The following is an 8,259-nucleotide window of genomic DNA, read 5'->3' on the forward strand; positions in this document are numbered from 1 at the left end:
CTGGCTCTTATTCTGGGGGGAAAAGTCTATGCCCTTCAAGTTTCTCTACGTCAAGAAAACATAAGACAACTCCGACAACACCAACGTTAAGCCCAAACAATCAGCCAGTGCTGGTCTGCTGATCATTATTACTTTCGTTTTTGAAAAGCCTGACCTTATCCTTTTCCTCACGTGGCGGAGACAACTCCCCAGTACCACAGAATGTTACAGCTGAATCTCTCCAAGACTTTAGTCTGATCCCCACTTTCCAGTCAAGGAACGAGGCCTGGAGAGGTTAACTCCCCGGCTTGCCCAGTAAGAGCAGACGCTCGGTCTCCTGCCTCCCTGCGCCCCGCATCACCCACAGTACCAGGCTGACGGCAGCAACGCCACAGGAAGCAGCGCAGGGAAGCTCCTTGACATCGCCTTATCGGAGCACTTACGCTTCACTCAAAGGCATGATAGCAACTTTGTTCCTTTACGAAAGAACACAAGTGGAATTTTTATTTTTTCTCTGTAGAGGTTTTTGCCTTAGGGCGTATGTGCATGTGAGTGGGGTGGGAGAAGACAAAGACAATGAGAGGGAAAGGGAGAGATCACCACTACCACCACCCCGGGTGGGGGTGGGGGTAGGGGATGGCCACCCTCAATCCCTTTTCTTCCATTCTCCTCCCAGGATCTTGGGCACATGCGTCCAGCCTGAGTTTCAAGCCACCAGGCCCGGGACTCGAACCGTAGTTAGCCATGTGGGAGCCCTGTGATGTACTGCTACACCATCTGCTGGCCCTACAAATGGAATTTTTAAGATCAGCCCATGAGATTATCCCGACTCCTTACTGAGGAATGGACAAACTTCTGTGGGCAGAATTATAGGTGCTACAGGCTAGCCAGTGGCGTGGTGGTGAAGGCAGCTGGACCCCCCATGACCCCCCCAGTCTTAGACCTGGCCACTTGAAAAGCTTGGGATAGGTACCCAAAACCCCAAAATGAAAAATGGAGAAAGGATTGTGGCATGACCATCCCCCACGAGGGGTGCTTTTTCACTTTCCCTTTCTCCCTCAAGAATAGGTGGCTCTAGAAAAACAAAAACAAAATATTATAGATGCTACTTAGGTCGGTAGCAAAGCAATCTGGGACCCTTCTGTGATGCCCACTGATAGGCTAACTCTGCACACCCGGGGACTCTGCTTCCGCTCAGCTGCAGGGAGAGCGTGAGGCTGTGTGTGTCTCGGTGCACAAGCTTGGCCTTCAGCAAGTTACTCTACCTCTCTACTCAGTTTCCTCATTTATAAAGTGGGAAAAGAAAAGCATCTATACCTTGTAAGATAGTTAAGAACAGGGGCCAACAGGTGGCATGGTGGTGGGAGTGGCTGGATCCCACATGGCTGACTTCACAGTTTGAGTCCTAGACCTGGCAGCTTGGGTCACACGGAGCACAGGCACAGACGTGCCCAAAGTCCCGAGAGGAGATGAAGAGAGGGGATTGTAATGTGGCGGTTTCCCATGGGGGGGTGATTTCTCTTTCTCTCGCTCTCTCTCTCGAGTGAATGCATGTGCCCTAAAAAGTAAGCTTCAGAAAAAAAAAAAAAAAAGAGATACTAATCCCCCAAAATTAAAAAGTTAAGAATAGTATAATGCATTATATGCAAAGAGCCAGGAAAGGAGCTGGTACAGAGGTGGTCTCAGTAAATTTAGTTTACATTTCAAGAGGTTTTTATTTTTTTCTTTTTGTGTTTCTATTGTAACAAATTCAGAATTTCTGAATTTAGATAGAAAAAGGAAAATCAGAAAACACTAGGCTGAGTGGTGTCAAACTACAGTTCAGGGATTAGCAAGTGACTCAACGGTTCATTTAACCTTATTATTTTTTTCTTTTTTTGGAGAGGTTTTTTTCTATACGCCACGTGCGCTCGCCAAAAAGACAGAGAGACAGAGAGGCAGAAAGTGAGAAATCACCCCCTAGGGGGGATGGCCACGCCGCAATCCCTTCTCCATTCTCCTCTTGGGATCTTGGACACGCATGCACACGTGCCCAGCGTGAGTTTAAGCCACCGGGTCCAGGACTCGAACCACAGTTGACTACATGAGAGTCCAGAGACATAGCCATTACGCTAACTGCTGGTCCCACCACCTAACCTTATTTTTAAGGACACATAATGGTAATGAATCTAAATATAAATCTGTAATTACAAACCAGCCTTATAAATACCCAGATATATGTGAAAACTGATAACAAAGTTAACTGTTGACAAGCTTAAGAAATTACTCCTGGGGCACCAGCAGATGGCATAATGGTTACATCACTGGACTCCAATGTAGTCGACCACAGCTATTCCCAGACCCGGCGGCTTAAAACTCATGCCCGGTGTGTGTGCAGGCGTGCGTGCTGAAAATCCCGAGAGGAGAATGGAGGAGAAGGGAATGCAGCTTGGCCATCCACCCGGGATGTGATTTTTTTGCTTTCTGTCTCTCTGTTTCTCCAGCAAGTGTTCATGCTCTATAGCAAAAACAAATGAACAAACAAAAAACTTTTCTAAAAAAAAAAACAAAAAACAAAAAAAAACTTTCTTATCCAAGCAAAGAAACAAAAAAGCTCTTGAAAGATGTTAAATCCTTACCTTACTAAATACGATCTAACTAAACATTTTATTAATAATTTCAAGTTCACCACCTCAACAAAATACACAAAAATAAGACGAAGATTCTCATTTGCTGCCCACATTAACTTCTAAAAAAGCCTTACTCATTAAAGGTTGCAGTAAAGAATGAGAGCATGATACAGAAAACCAAGATTTATTTGTTAGGCTATTACAGCAAAACGATTCCCATTTGAAGTACTTTGAGAACTTCATCCCAGTTTCACTTGTTCTGTAACAGAAAACTAATACCTAAGGGGTTGGAAATGAGAGACATAACCTAAGAGGTGATGGCAGGACAGACTGGCCAAACAGGGCCACAGGAGCGGAAGGAGCCAGAGCGCGTGTGTCAGGGAAGCAGGTGTGGCAGGGTGTTTCTGAGGAGGCCCCCTCGAGATGCCTGAATTAACCAATCTGGGCCCCAAACTAGTGTTAAGACTCTTGCCCCTGTGGAGACAAGCCAAAGGGAGGAGTCTCTGGGATTTCTTTGTTTTTCTCTTGGGGAAGGGCATTCCAAAGGGCTTACCTTAGTTTCAGTCTCGGTTTCCCACCCCACCTACCAACACGTCCAAGCTCCTGTGTGCTTCCACCACGTGGGCCTACGAGCTTCCACTGCGTGGGCCTACGAGCTTACAGAACACGCACACAGCGAAGACGGCACTACAGGCTCACTCAGAGGGACCTACACACAGAGCGCTTCGGGGTAAATGATAAACCACAAATACTCCCGTGATTAAGTTCATTCACCTTTGTTAATAAAGGTCATGGTTTCTTCTGCTGGTGACAACGTGCTGTCTCAGTATAGTCTGTCTTAAGAAAGAGTTGGTTCAGGTCAAGCTGAAGACGTACAGACTTTCCTCGACCGCACTCCAGAGTGGAAGAGACACGTTCTCTCCTCCCGTTAGGAGCAGACTCTGTAAAACATAAGATGCATGGTATTGATGATGATGATGGCTAGTTAATGAATACCGAGTCAAGAATGTCGGGGGACTTAGCTATATTAGATCTCCGTGTGGGCAACAACCCTGCCAGGTGGTTATCATCATCCCCATTTTACAGATGAGGAGACCGAAGACTAGCCAAGTTACCTGCCTGGTCCAAAGGCACAGAGCAGGCGATCCCATCACTCATCGCTTTCCCTTCATCGGTCCCATCCATGAAGCGGTCCCATCCATTACCTTGAAATTACTAATGGTTGCATAAACACACCATTCCTGTTCACCCTTTAAAGGAATATACGATTTTAAACAACTGAAAATTTACAGATAGGAGCCATGAGAGGGACCAGCAGGTGGCATAATGATTACATCGCTGGACTCCCACAAGGCTGACCACAGTTCAAGTTCTGGACCTGGTGACTTGCTTTCTTTCTCACTGTCTCTCTCTCTCTCTCTCTGGTGAGCTTGCATACCCTATAGCAAATTAAATAACAATAATAATAATAATAAATTTAAAAATTAAACAGATAATTCTTCAAAAAAATTTATAGGTATTGTTTGGAATTCAGGTCAATTATCCAGATGAAGAACATGTATAAACATTATGAATAAAATTTTTTTTTTTTGGAGAGGTTTTTGCTATAGGGCGTGTGCGCTCGCCAGACAGACAGAGACAGACAGAGAGATAGAAAGCAAGAAATCACCCCCCGGGGGGATGGCCACGCCACAGTCCCTTCTCCTCCATTTTCCTCTCAGGATCTTGGGCACGCATGCACATGCGCCCGGCGTGAGTTTAAGCCACCGGGTCCGGGACACGAAATGTTGTCGACTACGTGGGAGTCCAGCGACATAGCCATTACACTAACTGCTGGTCCCAATATTTCTTTTGTTTTGAGAGCTAGCATAAAATGAAAAGGAAACAAACCAACAGCTTATTAGGTAGTCTGTGGCTGTTTTATGGTTATTTCATTATTACAAAGAGTCCTAAGGATTGTTGCCAGGGATTGCCGGAACATCTCATTTGCGTAACTATCAGTGACATAACTAACGAGTTGATCATGATTTTATTTATTTGTTTTTTTTTTTTGTTAGAGGGATTTTTGCTCTAGGGCACGTCCGCACACCAGAGAGCGAGAAATCCTCCCCGCAGGGGTATGGCCACACGGGGATCCCTTCTCTATTCTCCTCTTGGGATTTTGGACACATATGCACACATGCCCAGGATTAGTTCAAGCCTCTGGTCCAGGACTTGAACATGGTCAGCCTTGTGGGAGTCCAGTGATGTAATCATTATGCCACCTGCTGGTCCCTCTCATGATCTCTATTTTTTATTTTCTTTTTTATTTTATTTATTTTAATTTGACCACAGAGGAACAGAGAGAGAGAGAGGGAAAGTGAGAAAGCAAGCTGCCTGGTCCAGGACTCGAACCTCAGTCGGCCATGTGGGAGTCCAGTGTCCCTAATCACCATGCCAGCTGCTGGCCCTTCATGATCTTTAATAGGGTAGTAGATGGTCTTTGAAAAGTTCTTTTCAAGAAGAAAAATGTGAAAGCTAGAAGATCCAGAAATCTATTTTCAAGCTGAAAAAAAAAATTACTGTATCACTGAACTGAAAGTATCAATACCCTATATAAAAAATGTGCCCACGGTGCCAGCTGGTGGCATGGTAGTTAAGGTGCTGTGCTCCCACGTGGCTGTCCACAGTTCAAGTCCTGGACCTGGTGGCTTTCTCGCTTTCCCTCTATCCGTCTCTCCCTGGTGCATGCCCTATAGCACCCCATAGCAAATTAAAATAATAATAATAATACTAATAATAATAGGGGCCAGCAGGTGGCGTGGTAGTTGAGGGCCCTGGACTCCCACATGGCCAACCACAGTTTGAGTCCTAGATCTGACAGCTTGCTTTCTCACTCCCTCCCTGCCACCCTAGTCAAATTAAAAAAGTAAATAAAATTAAATAATCCCCAACATTTTTTCTTAAAAAATATTAACAAAAAGATAAAGTGGTAAGGAAAGAAGGCTTAAGTTGGTACCAAAAGATGTCTCATACAGTGAGACGGTGACGTTACTGACCCCCGGAACTGAGATACGAAAATCTTGCCAACTACTACCATTAGATTAATGAAGTAAGGACCTGGGTAGCTAAGGCATCTCACAGGCTGGGAGACAGTCAGGACCCCAGAAAATAACGGTGTAAGGTCAGGGGGTAGGACACGCAGGGACGACACAAGGACAGCACTTTAGCAATGTGAAAACCTCACAGCTTGCGAAGGAAGGAACTGCTCGTCCACGCTGTGTGTGCCACGAACTAACTGTGTGACCTTCAGGTATAATCTGACTTACAGATAAATACCCAGGCTGACAAAGGACAGCATGTTTTCAGAATGAAAAAGTGGCAGAGAAATCTTCAGGCACAGCTCATGAGAACAGGTCATAGCAGAGGAAACTGGCGGAAGCGCTCTGTCTGCCCTGAGGAGCAGGCGGGGACGACCGGGCATGCTGGCTGTGGACGCCGTCGCCAATCGGCACATGGTGGGAAGTGAGCCTGGAACACTGCGTGCCCAGGATCTCCGCCTCTCATTTTCAGGAGGAAGAAAGCATACAAGATTATGATTAAAGGCTTAAACTCAGCTTGGAATTACTTCTGCTTCTTCCCTAAATTGAAAAGCAGTGAGCTGCAGCAAATCTCCGCTTTGTGTTTTCTGGAGAACACATTAAGGTTTGAAACGTCCCCAGTGAGGAAAGACAACCCGAGAGCAGGCCAGGGCACAGGCTGAGGCTCCATGGCTTCCACCTGAGCTAGGGGGCGGGCGGGAGTAGGTTTGAGGTCTCTGTTTCTGAGCAAATGGCTAATATTCAAAGAGTTAACTGACAGGGGTGTGCGTTTGACTTCTAAGTGTCCTCAATGCCTGGTGCAGTGCTTGGTGTGGGGTAGGCATGTCTGCAGAAAATATTACACTGGACAGCAACCAGCAGTTAGCATAATGGCTATGTCGCTGGATGCCCATGTAGTCAACCACGGTTCGAGTCTCAGACCTGGTGGCTTAAACTCACGCTGGGTGCATGTGTGTGGGTGCCCAAGTTCCTGAGAGGAGAAAAGGAGAAGAGATTGCAGTGTGGCCATCCCCCCTGGGGGGTGATTTCTCGCTTTCTGTCTCTCTCTGTCTTTCTGGCGAGTGCACGTGCCCTATAGGAAAAAAAATTACACAGGACATCGCCATGTGTACAGGCCTTGATTCGTAGGGGAAGAACCATATAACTTTCAGTAACTTCAGAGACAGATATTATAATAGTATCTTCCAAACTGCTAACTAAAGAGTGTGCTATAAAAATCCATCGTGGCACACAATCTTATGTTCAGTACAAAGGGAAAAATAAGCCACTCACCTCAGAGCACATCACCAGTCTCAGTGATCAACGTCTGCGTCCTCGAACTGCCCAGCACCGTGCGGCTGGTGTCTATCTCCATCCCGTCTGGAAAGCAGGGAACAGCTGAGCTGCACCGCCTTCCACGGAGCAGGCGCACTCAGGTCCAGAGCGAGCACTTCTCAACCAGAAGGGAACTACTGCCCTCTGCTGGTAAGCACTGCTACTTTTTTTCCTTGAAAGTTAACAGTATCAAGGAGGGTGAGTTAAGGTGGCCGAATCCCACGGATTGTGAGGACACAAGTGCCAGTGATAGGAGCCGAGGCACGGGGGAACGGGGCTAGTGCCAGGGGACGCTGAAAAGGCCAGCAGCTGTCTGGAAGCTGGCAAGACGCAAGGTAGGATGTACACCCTACCAAAGCCACTGGCCAGAGGACCCATTTCCTGCAACTTGCTCTCCCTCCCGCCTGTACCCTGACTCTCCACCTCTGGTTATTCAGAAGGGCAGCTGGCTCCGTGGTTTGAGTACTGGACCTCGCAGCGTGAAAAACATGCTGGATGTGTGTGCATGCACGCTCGAAATTCCAACAGGAGCAGCGGAGGGGGGAGTGTGGCACGGTCGTCCCTCCTAAGAGCTGCTTTCTCACCTTCTCTCTACGGTGAGCTCGCAACAAGAAAACGGCTACCTGTGGACTGAGACCAAGTTAAAATTAGTCTATATATTCTACATTTACTTTGTAAGTTTTCAACCTCAATATTAAAAGAACTCCATGTAGGAACTTCCAAATGCACAGTTCTATGCTCAGTGTTTACTGAGACTTTTTAAAGGTATTTAGTTCCAGGACCAGCAGTTGGCGTAATGGCTATGTCGCTGGACTCCCATGTAGTAGACCACGGTTTGAGTCCCACACCCGGCTTAAACTCACGCCTATGCTCAAGATCCCGAGAGGAGAATGGAGAAGGGATCGTGGTGGCCATGGGGGGGGGGAGGGGTTGATCCCTCGCTTTCTGTCTCTGTCTGGTGAGTGCATGTGCCCTATAGCAAAAACCTCTCAAAAAAGAAAAGTTCTAATAGAGTTTGGTGTTTTGGATTCTGTAGGATTTTCTATGTAGACAATCAAGTCTGTAAATAAAGTTTTTTTAAAAAGGTATTTAGTCCCATCCTCCTAAATCTTACAACATAATCCAGGGGAAAAAAGGGGGGGGCAAGACAAGCAGTGAGCCTCTCATTTCTGCCCTTCTTGCTAGAGCCCCTCTCACCTGCCCCAGCAGGAGGGCTCTGCCTCTCTCTAACGTCCGCTGCTTCCAGGCCCTAAATCTCTCCAGTCTGTCGGGCCTTT

General features: G+C 46.8%; 1 long non-coding RNA gene across 1 annotated transcript in view; it reads right to left on the minus strand.

Annotated features, from left to right (window-relative positions):
- Positions 1-7,769, minus strand: part of LOC102496536 (uncharacterized) — a 20,102-nt gene extending 12,333 nt beyond the window's left edge. Inside the window, exons 1-2 of the long non-coding RNA XR_334747.3 lie at positions 6,941-7,769; positions 3,363-3,529 (exon numbers count right to left, since the gene is read on the minus strand). This is a non-coding gene — a long non-coding RNA (uncharacterized LOC102496536). The remainder of the gene's footprint in view (positions 1-3,362; positions 3,530-6,940) is intronic.
- Between the last annotated feature and the right edge of the window lie 490 nt (positions 7,770-8,259).

The sequence above is a fragment of the Tupaia chinensis genome, unplaced genomic scaffold (genome assembly GCF_000334495.1).
Source record: "Tupaia chinensis unplaced genomic scaffold, TupChi_1.0 Scaffold000274_1, whole genome shotgun sequence".
Lineage (NCBI taxonomy): Eukaryota > Metazoa > Chordata > Mammalia > Scandentia > Tupaiidae > Tupaia > Tupaia belangeri.